The following is a 16,265-nucleotide window of genomic DNA, read 5'->3' as shown; positions in this document are numbered from 1 at the left end:
GGTGGAGTTTGTTTACACCCGGCAGCCCATAGAGCATACTGGAGTCAGTTTTAGCTAAGCAGACACGGATGTGACATCTATACTGCTCTGCTCCGATCTTCAGGGGATCAGCTCACAGATACCCTGCCGATAGGAGCAGAATCTACCTTAAGTGAAAGGGGTCTAAGTGTTTTAGTGATAAACATATCATTAGATAGCTAATGATAATAGATAGGTAATGTGTTGTGTGGAAGCAGTAGTCTCTTTGCAGAGGTCTGTCAGATCTCCTGCTGGGTCAAGCTCTAAAATCAGAAAAGCTTACACTCGCTATTAAGCCTAGTACACACTGCTAGTTTTGTTTTGTTCAGCTCAGTGAGCTGAACAAAAAAACCTGACGGCTCAGGTCGGAGCCGCTCTACTAACAATCTGCTGTTAGTATAGCGATCTCCCTTGCTGTGCTATTGTGTACTGACAGTTGGATGGTTCCCCGCCAGAACACGCCAGCCATTGGCTAAGAGCTCTGATCAGGAGCTGGTTGACAGACCTTTTTCAGTCATGCCCCTTCAGCCAGCTTCTGTTGGACCAGCTGCGGTACACATGGGCTGAATGCCAGCCAGTTTCTATAGAACTGGCCGATGCCACCTGACATTCGTCCCATGTGTACAAGGCTTTAATTGAGGAGCTTTAGCTTAAACCCAGCAGGGGGCATGTCCGACCACCACAGAGAGACTGCTGCTTCCACACAAAGGGCAAGGATCCGTCTCTGCAGCATGCCATCAGGGGGCAGGCTTTTCTATTCAGATTATGACTGCTTTCTAAGAAAGCAAACTGTAATGCCTTGTACACACGACCAGACTTTTTGAGGGGCTAGGTCCGACGGTCTTTCCGACGGACTTTCGGTGGAGTTCTGACGGACTTTCTGAATGAATGGACTTGGTCACACACAATCACACCAAAGTCCGACGGATTCGAACGTGATGACGTACAGCCGGACTAGAATAAGGAAGTTAATAGCCAGTAGCCAATAGCTGCCCTGGCGTCCGGATTTCTCGGTCCGGCGGAGTTCCGGTGGGAAAATTTAAAGCATGTTCTATTTCTAAAGTCTGCCGGATTTTTGGTAAGCAAAGGTCCGATGGAGCCCACACACGATTGAATTGTCCGACGGACTCGTTCCGTCGGACCTTTGCTGTCAAAAAGTCTGGTCCTGTGTACGTGGCATAAGACTTTGCACGTCGTTTGAAATTATGCTTTTCGAATTTATTTAGCTGACTGAGCTTTATATGAGTCAAGATATAAAGTTATGACATTTACACGTTGTAAATTTATGATCTATACAATTTTATTATGTTTGACACTGAAAGGAAAGTATTATAGTAAACAGATTTCAGAAGTTGGGCAGTGCTGAAGTAAAGCTATACAGCTTATCCAACTGCAGGTCATATATAGGTCGTTAGGTAACGCTGATAGGTGCAGATCAGTTTAAAGGATTTAAAGCGTCATTGTAATGTAAGTCCTAATCCACGCCTTTGGTAGACATGCTGAATACTGATTTGGAAGGTTTATGACACATGTCAATTATGTCCACCAAATTACATTACATTGCTCGGAATGTATGAGAACCCTTGGAGAGCCTGCAGAAAATATAAGGATCTATACAACCTCCCTTTATTCATAAATTCTGAGAAATATACCATGGGGACCTTGTTTTTAGGAATTATTAAGGTTGATGCACATAGACTGTAATGTTAATTGTAAAAGCTTTCAGGACTCAAGGCAAAGAGAAACCTGCAAATACAAAGGTAAGTGTTTTTGTTTCATAGATCTCAACATATCTTGAGCTACATCAAAAGGAGATATTACAAAAAAGCAGTTGGCTGGATAAATGTAGTACCTTACTACTACGACTACTTCAAAGTGATTGGTTTTAATCAAGCATGTATTATGGTGGTCTTGACATACAGCTTCATGAGTTTAATTACCATTTTTATGAAGTAAAATAGGGAGCTTTAGGAAAAACAAAAGGAGTAATTTTAGGCATTTTTTCTAAGCTTTTTGTTAAGCACCACTAAAAAGTTCAATTTTTTTTAGCTAGGATCACTCATATAGCAACATTTTCAAATAAGGTCATTTTTATTCAATGCTTATAATGTCCTTAAATGATATGTCACATTATTAGGACACATGCCAATTAATACAAGGAAAGGTACTTTCATATTGGGGTTCATTATTCTTAATTGTTCAGAACTGTACAATGCTCAGCTTGTTTGACTTTGAAATGCAAACATATTAACTGGCCTGACTTAACTGAAGGCAATCATTTTTCCCGTGGGTTAAAATGGGCAGGAATCGACTTCAAATGGCTTAAATGATACTATTTTAGAATACTTTAGCTTGTTGTGTGCTTTCCTGGTAATGGTAGGCTTGGTTTCTTAGAATCGTTCTTTCATTAAGGTTGACAGTACTCTTAATTGGCTATAAATACTGTCACTTGTGCAGTTTTATTGGATTATTACAAATGTATCTCAAAGAATCAGGATTATCTGGAACACATTGTAAACATGCTTATTGGTATTTGTATTAGTACACGTATAAAGGTTACATCTGTGTTAATGTTAAACACGAGGGAACTGTAAGAGCATTATAAAAGCCCAAATGAGCTTTCATCTTAAATCAGCTAAATATATTCCAGGAACAAGGGATAAGTTGTGCAAAATTCTAAGCCCTTGTACACACGGTCGGACATTCCGACAACAAAATCCGTCGGATTTTGTCCGAAACTGGTGTTGCATACACACGGTCGGACAAAGTTGTTGGAAAATCCGATAGTTCGTAACGTCATGACGTTATTTCGTTACGACAGGACTACGTTCAGGCTAGTAGCCAATAGCTTTGGTCTAGGAATTTGATCTGAGCATGCGTGGCACTTTGTCTGTTCGGAATTCTCTACAAACGATCAGACAAAGTCTGATTGGATCATGTTGTTGAAAATTTTTATAGCCCAGCTCTAAAACTTTGTTGGTCGGATATTCCGACGGAAACAGTCAGATGTAGCCCACACACGGTCCGATTATCCGACAACACAGTCCGATCGGACATTTTCCGTTGGAATGTCTGACCGCGTGTACAAGGGCTTACAGTTTCATTTTCAGACAGTAGCCTCAACCTGAGTGGAATAACCTACCCCCTGCAGGTGTGCAGCAGAGGAGAACTTTTGCTGTCCATTTGGAAGTTGTGGTCTTGCTGCAGAGGTCCACCATGCCCCCTACTAAATTAGTCTGATGGTTTTGACATCTCCATGCTAAATGAAGAGCCCTTTGCTGCCATTACTGAGCTACTTATATAAGGCAGTTTTCAAGAGAAGGCCTTCTGATTTTACCGTCTTGCATAATTGCCAAGGGCCGATGGATCAAAGAGTACTGAATGTAATGAATCAGCATAACAGAAATTCAACCAGCATTTCATAAAAAGGTCAGCAACGACACCACCTTCAATTCTTACACGATAGAAGAGATCTAAGACAGGGCTGGATTTAAAAGCAAAATTTACAAATGTTTTGATATCTTGCTCCGTCAGCTTAATTTTTTTGTTCATTCAACATCATAGAGATCCCACCTGGGTTAATGATCCAATCAGGTCTTGTAATGGGTGCAGCATTTTGTCAGGAGTAGTAATCACACAAGGTGGGGGACTTTGTATGTTCCTCCCACGTTTGTGCATTTTCCTGTAATTATTTAATAGTATGTGATTAATTGTCTCTCTCTGAAACCAATACTATAGTGTTTAATAAAGTGGTGGGAACAGGGTCGAATGCAAGTGATTTTATCTATCTTTAAATACTGATATGTTGATGCTATAAATAAATATATAAAAAATAAAAATAAAAAAACAGGAGGTTTAACTATCCAAAGTCTGAACTGCCACTCATGAATGGACTGACCATTTAAAGGTCATTTCTACCAATAACACAAATTGTATTGTTAGTAGAAATATGATTTAATGTGTAGAAGTCCTTAGAATGCATTTACTAATCCATTGCCATGGATCAAGAACTAGTTTCCACCAACTCTGCCACCATTCCTCTAATTTAGAAAAAAAAAAAATATAGAATTCTGAAAAACATGTTTTCAACCTCTTATTCAGTTGGCATATCCTCTATTTCTAAGAAATTATCTGTATATTTTCAATAATAAGTACTTAAGCACAATGAAGTATCCAACAACAATGAATTAGGACTGTTTTAATGTCTGCGGTGGGCAAAATTATCAACCAACAATGAATTTTCGATGGTCATGGAAACTTGTGCTGAGAACATACAGTATATGGCTGTCATTACCAAACTCTTTATATACAATTACTAGTAGCCTGGTTAATGATTCAAATGCCTGAATACTTCCTGGGCCAGTGACTCAGAACGTGTGTACAGATCAGAACTGCTGGCTTTCATTTGACTTCACTACCCACATGCTTGTTTTAGGACAGTAAACCAGAAAGTACTGAGGACCGCGACAGCCAGGTAGCTTCCCTATTTACTCAGTACAGGGTTCCAGTAAGGCTACAGAATGTTCTATGGAAAATACCTTTTCTTGCTGATGTTGCTAAACATAGGCTAACAGCGGTAATGCTGTAATGTGTCCAGTTATATAAATCCAGCACTGTGTTATGAGTATAATGACTAATGTCTATGTGCTGTTGTTAAAAAGTGATTATATACTAATATTACCTTCCAAAAGGGCTCATTCGCATTAGGTGCATTTTGCTTTGCTCTCTGATATATACCAGATGCATGTCTAAAGTCCATTCTTTAAATAATGGTTTTGTTTACACATTTTAATGCACGTTAAAGCACAGGTATACAGTATATGCATTGCAGAACTATATATTTTAATCTTACAACTACAAAAAACTAATTTTCAATATAACACTACACAACACACAGATGTAAATTATCTTTGTGGGTTTGCTGTTGTGGTATGCATTGGCAAAGGGAGTGCAAATGTGTTTTTCGAATGAAATGCGTTAACAGCCCAATTAAAATAAATGGGGTGCCTTATTGCAATGCCCATTAATGCATTCCCTCATTAAAAATGTTATTGGTCCCCAAAATATATATTTTTTCTGCATGGAATAATCCTTTACTTAAAAAAACAAAACACAAAACAGCAGTTAGACAGAAATGCAGTGCAAACTCAAGAATCCATAATGCGTAGAGTTTAGGGCTCAGAAGTGTGTAATTCTGAGTGTGCAGGGTTCAGAAGTGTGCATTGCAGAGCGTACAGGGCTCAAAAGTGTGTAATGCTGAGTGTGCAGGGTTCAGAAGTGTGCATTGCAGAGCGTGCAGGGCTCAAAAGTGTGTAATGCAGAGCGTGCAGGGCTCAGAAGTCTGTAATGCAGAGCGTGCAGGGCTCAGGCGTGCATAACACACAGAGTGTAGGGCTCAGTGGTGTGTGTCGCATAGAGCACATAAATCAGGAGTATGTAACACAGAGAGTGCAGGGCTTAGGCATAAATTGCAGGGATCAAGAGTGAGCATCCCAAAGAGTACTGAGGTCAGTAGTGTGTATTGTACAGAGTACAGGGGTAAGACATGGGTATCTCTTAGGGTGGAGTAGAGGCATCAGCAGTGGGTTTTCAAGAGAGCACAGGGGCCAGGAGTGAGTAATACAGAGTGTGCAAGGGCCATGAGTGTGCAAGGCTCAGAGTGCATTGCTTAGAAGTGTATAATGGAGAAATTCTAGGGCTCAGGAGTGCAAGAGACAGGGATGTGTAATACAAAGTGTTAAGGGTTGATGAGTACAGGAGTGAGCAGTAAGTATTGCACATGGTGCAAGGGTCAGGAGTGGATATTGCAGAGAGCACAGTGACAGAGATAGACACAGCAGAAATCAGGAGTATATAATGTATGTTCTCTCCTTAGCTGTGTCATGTGACCTGAATCAAGGAGGAGTTCAGAAATGTCTCGGCTCTGAACTGCTGCGGACAGGCAGGCAGGTACAAGAAGAGCTGTGGTGCTAATGCCAAAGCCCTTGGGAACAGGTGAAAAATGGTACCAGAGACCTATTGAAATTTAGAAGTGGGCTACAATTGGGCATATGCTTCCATAGGTGGAGTGATGCGAGGTTAGACCTATAAACGACAGTATGTATAATTGGTTTGTAAGAAGTCTTTACTGAAATCTGGAAAGGCACCATCAATGCTGAAAGATATGTCCAGTTTTTAGAGCATCAAATGCTCAGGCAAGAATGGGACAACATTCCTCTCCCAAAACACCAGCAAGTGGTCTCAGTTCCCAGACATTTACTGAGTCTTGTTAAGAGAGGGGATACTACACAGTGGTAAGCATGGCCTTGTCCCAACCTTTTTGCAATTGGGGTTGTACTTTGCCAGCTTTTTGTTGCCCTGTCCCAATTTTTTTTTTATTAGTAATTTTTAAATATTATTAATTAATATTAATATTAAATTAAATTAATATTAATATTAAATCATTGTTCTAGATGAGTAATACCAATTTCAATCAAAGAGGAATTCAGACTTTGTTTTCAAAGTGGAGTTTGTGTATTTAAAAATATTTTGGGGGGGGGGGGGGGGGGGCATAGCTTTATCAGCATAGCTTCCCATGGGATATGAAAAATAAAGGGTCGGAAACTCAGTAGTGCCAATCACTGAAAGTAGGTAAAGGAATCTGGTAAGTTCAGTACCTCTCCTATGCTAAATATGTAATTGTTGGAGGGCTATGTAATGTAAATTAAAATTTGGTACTGTCAGCATTCCCGTTGTGTACAAAAGTTTTTCTTTATCAAGTTGCCTCTTGGCGACTTCACTGATTAATGCTCTCCTTGCCCGGCCTGTCAGTTTAGGTAGATGGTTATGTCTTGGTAGCTTTCCATTTTCGGTTGATGGATTGAACAGTGCTCCGCGAGATGTTCAAAGCTTGGGATATTTTTTTATAACTTAACCCCGCTTTAAACTTCTCCACAACTTTATACCTGACCTTAGATTAAATTACACACAGGTTGTCAGAAACCATGAATCAGACCGAGACAGAAGTACAATTAAATCACACTTGTTTATTAAATAAAAGTAAAAAGGTAAATAGAAAAAGCATAGTCAAAGCAAAGCCAGAGTCCAGTAACCAGATAGAGTAGTCAGCCAGGCCAGAGTTCAATAACCAGATCGGGTAATCAGCCAGGACAGAAGTCAGGGATCCAAGTAGCAACAGCAAGCAGGATAAGGAGCCAGAAGGGATGTCAGCAAGCCAGTCTTTAAACCGATACATAGGAGATGGTTTCTTGTGATGTGACCAAGGCGAAGGCAGAGGTGAAGTGAGCTGGATAGCTTTAAGTAGGCAGGTCAAACGATCATTATCAGGAACAGCTGGTAACTGTGGAGAGAGATGAGAGTTGGAAATTAGCCGACAGCTGAGCAGCCAGCCCAGAGAAGGAAGGGCTAAGCCAGCCCTGACACAGGTGGACTCTATTTACTAATTAGGTGACTTCTGAAGGCCAAGAGGTCCATTGTAATTCTGGAGGGGCTGCAGAGATCTACAGCTCAGGTGGAAGATAAACTTACTTCCCACAGGGCGTTTGCTATCCAAACACTAAACCAACAGCTAGAGTAGCCTGCTAACAGGTGGATAAGCATACCTATAGAAGGGTGGTGCTGGAATGACCCAATAAACGTGTAGACAGGTGCAGTTAGATACTGCTGGAATAGCTAAACCTGGGTCAATCCAACTACCCAAACAGAAGCTAGGCTGGAAATTTTGACTCATGGGTGTATGTCAAAGGTCCCTTTCACACTGGGGCAGTGCGGGCGTAGGTGGTAAAGCGGCGCTAAAAAAATCATTATAGAGGCGGTCTGTCCCCGCTAGCGGCCGAAAAAGGGTTAAAACCACCCGCAAAGCGCTGCTGCAGCGGCACTTTGCCGGCGGTATAGCCGTGCTGCCCCATTGATTTCAATGGGTAGGAGCGGTTTAGGAGCGGTGAATTTCAGGTGCTACACAGGCGCTATTTTTAGCGCTGTAGCACCTGAAAACCGCCCCAGTGTGAAAGGGGCCTAACAGTATTTGTGGCCAGCCACACTGGTTTTTAAAGTGACTAAACAAAATGCTTTGATATAGATCTGGTCTAGGATTAGGTCAAAATGTTTATGGTAGAGGTAACTTTAACAGCAGGTATGAATACAGCATAATAGTGCTGATAATTCTGGATACTATAACCACATACGCTCTCCTACATGAGAATGATTGCAAGATTGTCCTTGTGATTCTTTCTTTTCCCTCTGCTTGCATCAGTGTTCATTTCAGTGTTATTAATATACAGCTTGTATAGCCTTGAAGTGCACTCAACTCCTCTTCTGTTTTTCTGGCTTCTGACCCATGTAACATCATTGAAACAATAAACTTTTCAAGGGTATATGACATATGAAAGCAAAAGAAAAAAACAGAAACAACACAATCCAAGAACATATACTGTACATGTTCATTCTATTGCAATGCTTACTTTAAGACTAATGGTTTGTATGAATTCCTTGGTCAGCTGCTACAGTAATTAAAAGAAAACTAGAACAAAAAGATATTTAAAAGAAGTCTACACAAAAAAACATAATTTGGAATTTGTTATTAAGATAATTGTGTTCCATTCAGTCTCTTTCAAGTAGGTAGAAAGCTAGTTACTGTATTTATCTAGCAGTGTTCCTGTCATATTACAGAAGCGCTCCTAGATTTAAATGTAATATGAAAAACGTTATTAATACTTACCACACAACATGTAACAGGCCTAACATGATATTGTTTGATAGCAATGTTGAGCCCAGTGTAACCTTCCTATTCTGTAGGTACCTGGACCATTCTAAGGCCAACCATCAGGTTAAATGAAAAAAATTATTCAAGGTGTATGGAGAATCCTCCCTGCTGGGTCTTGTATTCTTGTATTCTGATAGCGCATATCAGCACTGCAGCCTATTGCCTACAGTGCTGATGGCACAAAAAATATTGACAGGGTGGATGAACAGAATTCGATTGATAGATCAACTTCTGTTCATCCACATTGGCCTCAGATGGATTAAAATTCAACTGGCCCCTGCTGAACTGGCCGAAAATCGATCCATGTATGGCCAGCTTAACACTACCTGTTTATCAATGGCTCTCAAATTTTCTAAGCTGAAAAAAAGCATCCCCACAACATGATGCTGCCACCACCATGTTTCACAGTGGGGTTGGTGTGTTTAGGGTGATGTGCGGTGTTAGTTTTCCGCCACACATAACTTTTTTGTTTTTAGGCCAAAAAGTTAAAGTGTGGTCTCATCTGATCAGAGCAACTTCACATGTTTGCTGTGTCCCCCACACGGCTTCTAAAAAACTGCAACGGGACTTCTTATGGCTTTCATTCAACAATGGCTTTCTTCTTGCCACTCTTTCATAAAGGCCAGATTTGCGGAGAGCATGACTAATAGTTGTCCTGTGGACAGATTCTCCCACCTGAGCTGTGGGTCTCTGCATCTCCTCCAGATTTACCATGGGCCTATTGGCTGCTTCTCTGATTAATGCTCTCTTTGCCTGGCCTGTTAGTTTAGGCAGACGGCCATGTCTTGGTCTGTATGCAGTTGTGCCATACTCTTTCCATTTTCGGATGATGGATTGAACAGTGATCTGTGAGATGTTCAAATCTTGGGATATTTTTATAATCCAACCTTGCTTTAAACTAGTCCACAACTTTATCCCTGACCTGTCTGGTGTATTCTGATGCTGTTTGTTCACTGAGGTTCTCTAACAAACCTCTGAGGGCTTCACATAACAGCTGTATTTATACTTAGATTAAATTACATACAAGTGGACTATATTTACTAATTAGGTGACGTCTCAAGGCAACTGGTTCCACTAGATTTTATTAGGGGTATCAGGGTAAAGGGGGCTAAATACAAATGCACATCACACTTTTCAGATATTTATTTATAAAACATTTTGAAAACCATTTATCATTTTCTTTCCACTTCACAACTATGTGCCACTTTGTGTTGGTCTATCAATAAAATCCCAATAAAATACATTTACGTTTTTTGGTTGTAACATGACAAAATGTGGAAAATTTAATGCGGTATGAATACTATTTCAAGGCACTGTGCTTCAGGTGCTTCAAGTGTTTTTTTCTGCCCAATGTTTCTCTCCTGAATGCAGTTCTGATGTGTTCAGATGCCACTAAATGCCCTTGCCTATAAACTCATCTAAAAGCCTATTTGTGCATGGACACATAAGCTTACGTAGAGGGGTGTTTAGGGTCAGAAAATAAAAATGTCACATACCTTTAAAATGGAAGTTTGACAGCTGTAGTATGCATGAGGCCTTAAACGCCAAACTTTCTGTAAAGATAAAAACGTAACACTGGGTTTAGCATTCCCCATTAGATTCTACATCCTACTTTAATAGCACTGCTTACCTCTGCAATGCGCTACTGAACTCCTTTCAGGGCCACCTCCTATAATGCCATACTAAATGTCAGTGTGACCTTATGCTGGGCTTAAAGTGGAACTTTACTCTCATAATCAACAATAATCAATTTTAACCCTCATGCTGCTAGTTTAGTAAATAAATAGAAAGGTACATTACAGTGCTTTGTAAAAGTATTCACCCCCTTGGCTTTTTACCTATTTTGTTACATTACAGCCTTTAGTTCAATGTTTTTTTAATGAGAATTATATGTGATGGATCAGAACACAATAGTCTAAGTTGGTGAAGTAAAATTAGAAAAATATATACATCAGAAAAAAAAAACCCTGATAATTGGCATGTGCGTATGTATTCACCCCCTTTGTTATGAAGCTCATAAAAAGCTCTGGTGCAGCCAATTACCTTCGAAAGTCGCATAATTAGTGAAATGATGTCCACATGTGTGCAATCTCACATGATCTTTCATTACCTATACACACCTTTTTGAAAGGCCCCAGAGGCTGCAACACCTAAGCAAAAGGCACCACTAACCTTAACACTGCCATGAGGACCAAGGGACTCTCCAAACAAGTAAGGGACAATGTTGTTGAGAAGTATGGGTTAGGTTATAAAAAAATATCCAAATCTTTGATGATCCCTAGGAGCACCATCAAATCTATCATAACCAAATGGAAAGAACATAGCACAACAGCAAACCTGCCAAGAGATGGCCTCACACCACAACTCAAGGACCGGGGATGGAGGGCATTAATCAGACAGGCAGCACAGAGACCTAAGGTAACTCTGGATGAGCTGCAGAGTTCCACAGCAGAGACTGGAGTATCTGTACAGAGGATGTCAATAAGCCGTACGCTCCATAGAGTTGGGCTTTATGGCAGAGTGGCCAGAAGAAAGCATATTCTCAAACAATCTGTGTTAATTCCAGGTTGTGAGGCAACAAAACATGAAAAATGCCAAGGAGGGTGAATACTAGGGATGAGCTGAACACCCCCCAGTTCGGTTCGCAGCAGAACATGCAAACAGGCAAAAAATGTGTTTGAAAACGCGAACACCATTAAAGTCTGTGGGACACAGACCAGATAAATGCTCTATACAAACATCCCACGGCGAGGGTCAAAATAAACGGGTCACTGTTGCCGCCTTTTGAGATGTTCAATGGGACACGGCAGGGCTGTCCCCTATCCCCTTTATTATTTATTCTAACAATGGAACCACTGCTGACGAGGATAAGATCGAATCCCGAAATTAAAGTTCTGCAGATGGATAATGAAGTCCATAAAATAGCTGCGTATGCGGATGATGTTCTGTTTTATGTTACAAATCCGGGTTTATTGAACATCTTAAAATTTTATGGGGAAGTATCAAACTTTAAGATGAATCCAGCAAAGTCGGAAATTTTAAATATAAACCTTGCCCCACAGGAAGTGCAAAGGCTCAAAAAAAACATTTCCCTTCATTTGGAGGGATAAGGAAATTAAGTACCTAGGGGTAAAAATAACCGCCACACAAGATAAGCTTTATCAACAAAATTTTGTCCCGTTAATGAATGATATCAAGACTCAACTAAATAGCATGGCCCCTAGACAGAGATCTTGGATCAATAGGATAAACTGCTTAAAGATGATAATACTCCCAAAAATAGTATATACAATTCAAATGTTGCCAATCCCGATCCCCGATGCATATTTTAATAAATTTAATTTGTTATTTCGTAGGTTTAGGGTGGGTAAATTTTTTTCTCTTTTTTCTTTTTTGTATAAAAATGACTAAGGGAAGCAGATAAGTGGGGAAAAAAAAATATCCCACACAGATATAAAAGATAAACTCTATAATGATGTTGAATAGACTCGGGGCTACGATAAACGTTAGAGTTGATTTGGGGCTCCCCGAATGTGTTCACTGATGTGGCGATAAAAAAATAAAATAAATAAAAGTCTGTGGGACACGAACGTGAAAAATCAAAAGTGATAATTTTAAGCGTTAATATGCAAGTTATATACATGTCCCCTGGGGCAGGACCCAGGTCCCCAAACTCTTTTTATGACAATACCTTGCATATAAGCCTTTAAAATGAGCACTTTTGATTTCTCCCTAAGCCCTTGTACACACGGTCGGACATTTCGACAACCAAATCCGTCGGATTTTGTCCGTCGGATCTTGTCCGAAACTGTTGCATACACACGGTCGGACAAAGTTGTTGAAAAATCCGATCTTTCAGAACGTGATGACGTAATTTCGTTACGATGGGACTACATTCAGGCTAGTAGCCAATAGCTTTGATGTAGGAATTTGATCTGAGCATGCATTGCACTTTGTCCAATCGGAATTCTCTACACATGATCGGAGTATGTACTATCGGACCAGTTTGTCGGAAAATATTTCCAGCAAGTTTGAAAATTTGGTCCGACGGATATTCCGGCGGAAACAGTCCCATGCATACCACACACAGTCAGATTATCCAACAACACGGTCCGATAGGACACATTCCGACGGATTCTCCGACCGTGTGTACAAGGGCATAGACTTTTAAAGGGTGTTCCGTGGCTTTTGAATTTGCCGCAAACACCCCAAATTGTTTGCTTTTCGGCGAACAGGCGAACACCCGATGTTCTTACGAACATACTTTTTACTGGAACATCAGGCTCATCCCTAGTGAATACTTTTGCAAGACACTGTATATTTACCTGTTTAAAACTTTTTTTAACGTCTCTTCAGTTGCTTTCTGGTTTCTGGCCTAGGTCAAAATTATGTCATACATCCCAAGAGTCTTCATGGGCATTTTTTATTTCATCTGGAGGACGAGAGGAGGGTTTTTATCAGTTAGGCACTCAGTCCTGATCGTATGCTTGACCTGAGGACAGATGTATTCCAGGAAGTAAATGCTATATGAGTCATCTGTCCTTATTCATGACAGGCTAAAAACGCTAGGTGGGTGTTTTTTTTTTTAAGTGTTACGGCAACATAATAAAGCACAGAGACGTGGATGGATGGGTGTGTTTGCTGTAAAAATTAAAAATGAATTAAATAGAATTTTCCGTTTGTGGTGTTCAGATGCAGTTAAGTTTTGCTTTAAGCATAAGCTGTGTGGGTGTGTTTGTGTGTTGCCTTTCAGAAAATCATTATTACCATAGGATTTAAGGAGCTCCAGCACTCTGCTTGTTATTATATAAGATATTACTGGTTTATTGTTCAAGATTAGAGCTATTATCATAATTGTTTGTCTGCTTGTACTTATTGTAAACAACAGACTCACCATGAAGCCATTCCACTAACGCATTTCATCCTAGCAGAAATCAGCAATGATACACTATCTTAAGTCGTTCGTGGATTTAAAAAGCTTTTGGATAGGCAGGTATGATCTAACTTATTAAACTTGAAGGTTTGCTCTACCAAGCATTCATTATTATGAGTCTATGGTGGGAGACTGAGATGTGGGAAAAATGCTTCTGGTGCTGCTTGTCACAGGGAGAACAACAACAAATTAAACCAGTTTTCTGAACTGTCTTCTTAATTGTTTACCCCTAGAGCAGTTTTGCAGCAAGCATCATTCAGATCAATAAGTACAAGATTGTCTCCTAATCTTCAAAAAATTCCAAATTGGTGACTTTCATCTTAAATATAATATTTGTACAAGCTACAGAAAGCTGTTAATAAAGTACAATTATGAAAATATGCTATGCAAAAATTAAATCACATCCATTTTTTTAAATGAGTTTTTATTATATATTTTTTTTATGACAAACAAACACTGAAGACAATAAGTTGAGAAGTGTTAAATATTAACAAGGGTATACAAAGTCAGCAGTATGTTTTCTATATAACACTGTGTAATAAATACACTTCTAAAAGAATATCTTGTAATTATATTATAATATTCATTCATCTTACACTGTTTTGGAACGTGGACTAGAAAAGCCCGATATTTTGTTTCTGTCCCCCTGACCAAATTAATCCTTAATATAAGTGTGCACACTTGAAGTCAAACACTGACACATACGTAGTTCAGTATTCAGATACTTCTGCTTTTTTATTTCCTGGATCTCTGACTGATATGCTCATAGCCTGATATCATACTATCAAATCAAAAACTAGATAAAAGACAGCGTGTACAAACCACAAATTATACATATTCATTATTGTGACGGAGTATAAGCTTTTTAGCTTATGTCTAAAAAAGGGAAACGTTTTCAGCCCCTTCTTCCTCTTGGGTGTAGTCTCATGTTGCCGAAAACAGGCGCAGTCTTTTTTTTTGACGTTGCTCTTTTTAACCCTTGCAGTTTTATTCCACATGAAGGGAGAAGCTGGCAGACATCTTAATTATGATTAAGGTTGATAACTGATAATGAAAGATAAGCTCTTATACCTATAAGAGTACCAGAAATAGGCATTTCACTTATAACTCTCACGACCACATCCATTACAACACAACATTAAACATTATAGCAGAATAAATACCTGTGCATATCTATAGGCATACGTTGCCCATTTGGGCGCGTTTCCACTTCTTTTATGTCCCTATCCTTGTTCCCGGGAGTGAAAAAGAAAATGAGACACCAGGGAGCAAGAAGAAGGTACTTTAAACCCTTCAAACTGGGTTGCATGTTTATGTCATAAAAAATAAAATGTAAAAAATGTAACCTAACAAAAACACTGCATGTCACATTTGCCTGATTATATCGTTATAGGTCTATATGATGGTACCTCTCTAATAGTTTGATATTCGGCTAGCTTAAACCTCATTTAGTATTTTAGATTACGGCAACGTAGAAGTATTGTTTCCTTCTAAATTTCTATTTTGGGACATCCAACATTAGCTTCAAGTAAGCTTAACAATGCTGTCATTGAAATAGCATCATGTTTTCACTTTAAAAATCAATTAGTGCAACAGATTTAATGTGTTTATGCTAAAAAAAAAAAGATTGAATCTGTACGCCATGACGATTGGATGTTCTCAAAACAATCCGATTAAGTAGATGGAATGTTGTGATTTGTGTGTTGTGTATTTTGCATTGTAAACCTATAATGCATTAGAGGTTCAGTGACCCAGAGGCCCGAGATTTCATGTTTGTGTACTTCCTAAATTTACATTTTAATGGAATAATTCTGACTTCAATGATTATAACTCAACTGGAGCCCATGGAGCCATTGATGGAGAATGACAGAAATAGGTGAGACATGAAACAAGAGCCCAAAGGCCTAAGAGAATTACAGCTAGCTACATACATTGAGGCATAATGGGTAATATTTAATCTGTTGGGTTATATTAACAAGGTAGCAACAACACTCTGGAACTTTATGAATTTCATAAAATGGAGATATATAAACTGCAACTCAAACAATATTGTTTGTGAATCTTTCAAGACAACAAATTAATGCAGTTTTGCTGGTACGTGACGTGCATTTGTTTCACAGCAGACTCTGGAAATAGTATAATGTAGTTTTTTTTCCCCAAAATCATGAATTGGGTTTTCTATATTATTGCAGCTCTCTCCTGTTTATGGTCTTTTCTTGTACTGCAGTGTATCTACATGTAGGAGTGCAATCTACTACAATTTTTGTATCGTCACTACACGACAGGAACATTATGCCTTTTTAATTTCCAGTATTTATCTAAAGACGACATGTTACAGAGATCTTTTGAAAGTAGCATAGCAAAACTGTTCCCATTTGTTGAATGAAAAAAAATGTGCATTAAAAAAGTAGTGTACTTTTTACTGTATGGATAAAAATATTTAAATTACAAAAACTGTGTATTTCCAAAAAATAAAATGCACATATTTTTTGATTGAGATGTGATTTCTACAGGGAGGCAATAATTCAGTGACTTGGTTACGTGACTGTGAGG

The 16,265-nt window shown here is 39.2% G+C and overlaps 1 protein-coding gene across 3 annotated transcripts in view; it reads left to right on the top strand.

Moving 5' to 3' along the window:
* The first annotated feature begins 1,505 nt into the window (after positions 1-1,505).
* The window catches only part of GUCY2F (guanylate cyclase 2F, retinal), a 134,986-nt gene continuing 120,226 nt past the window's right edge, over positions 1,506-16,265 (top strand). For all 3 annotated transcript variants that reach the window (XM_077478987.1, XM_077478978.1, XM_077478997.1), the window contains exon 1: positions 1,506-1,778. The gene's annotated coding sequence lies outside the window, so the exon portion shown is untranslated. The remainder of the gene's footprint in view (positions 1,779-16,265) is intronic.

Source organism: Lithobates pipiens, unplaced genomic scaffold (genome assembly GCF_037356315.1).
Source record: "Lithobates pipiens isolate NorthernLeopardFrog02 unplaced genomic scaffold, aLitPip1_a1.2 Scaffold_1, whole genome shotgun sequence".
NCBI classification, from domain to species: Eukaryota; Metazoa; Chordata; class Amphibia; order Anura; family Ranidae; genus Lithobates; species Lithobates pipiens.
Note: the sequence above shows the minus strand (reverse complement) of the source record. Positions and strands in the feature narration are given on the sequence as shown.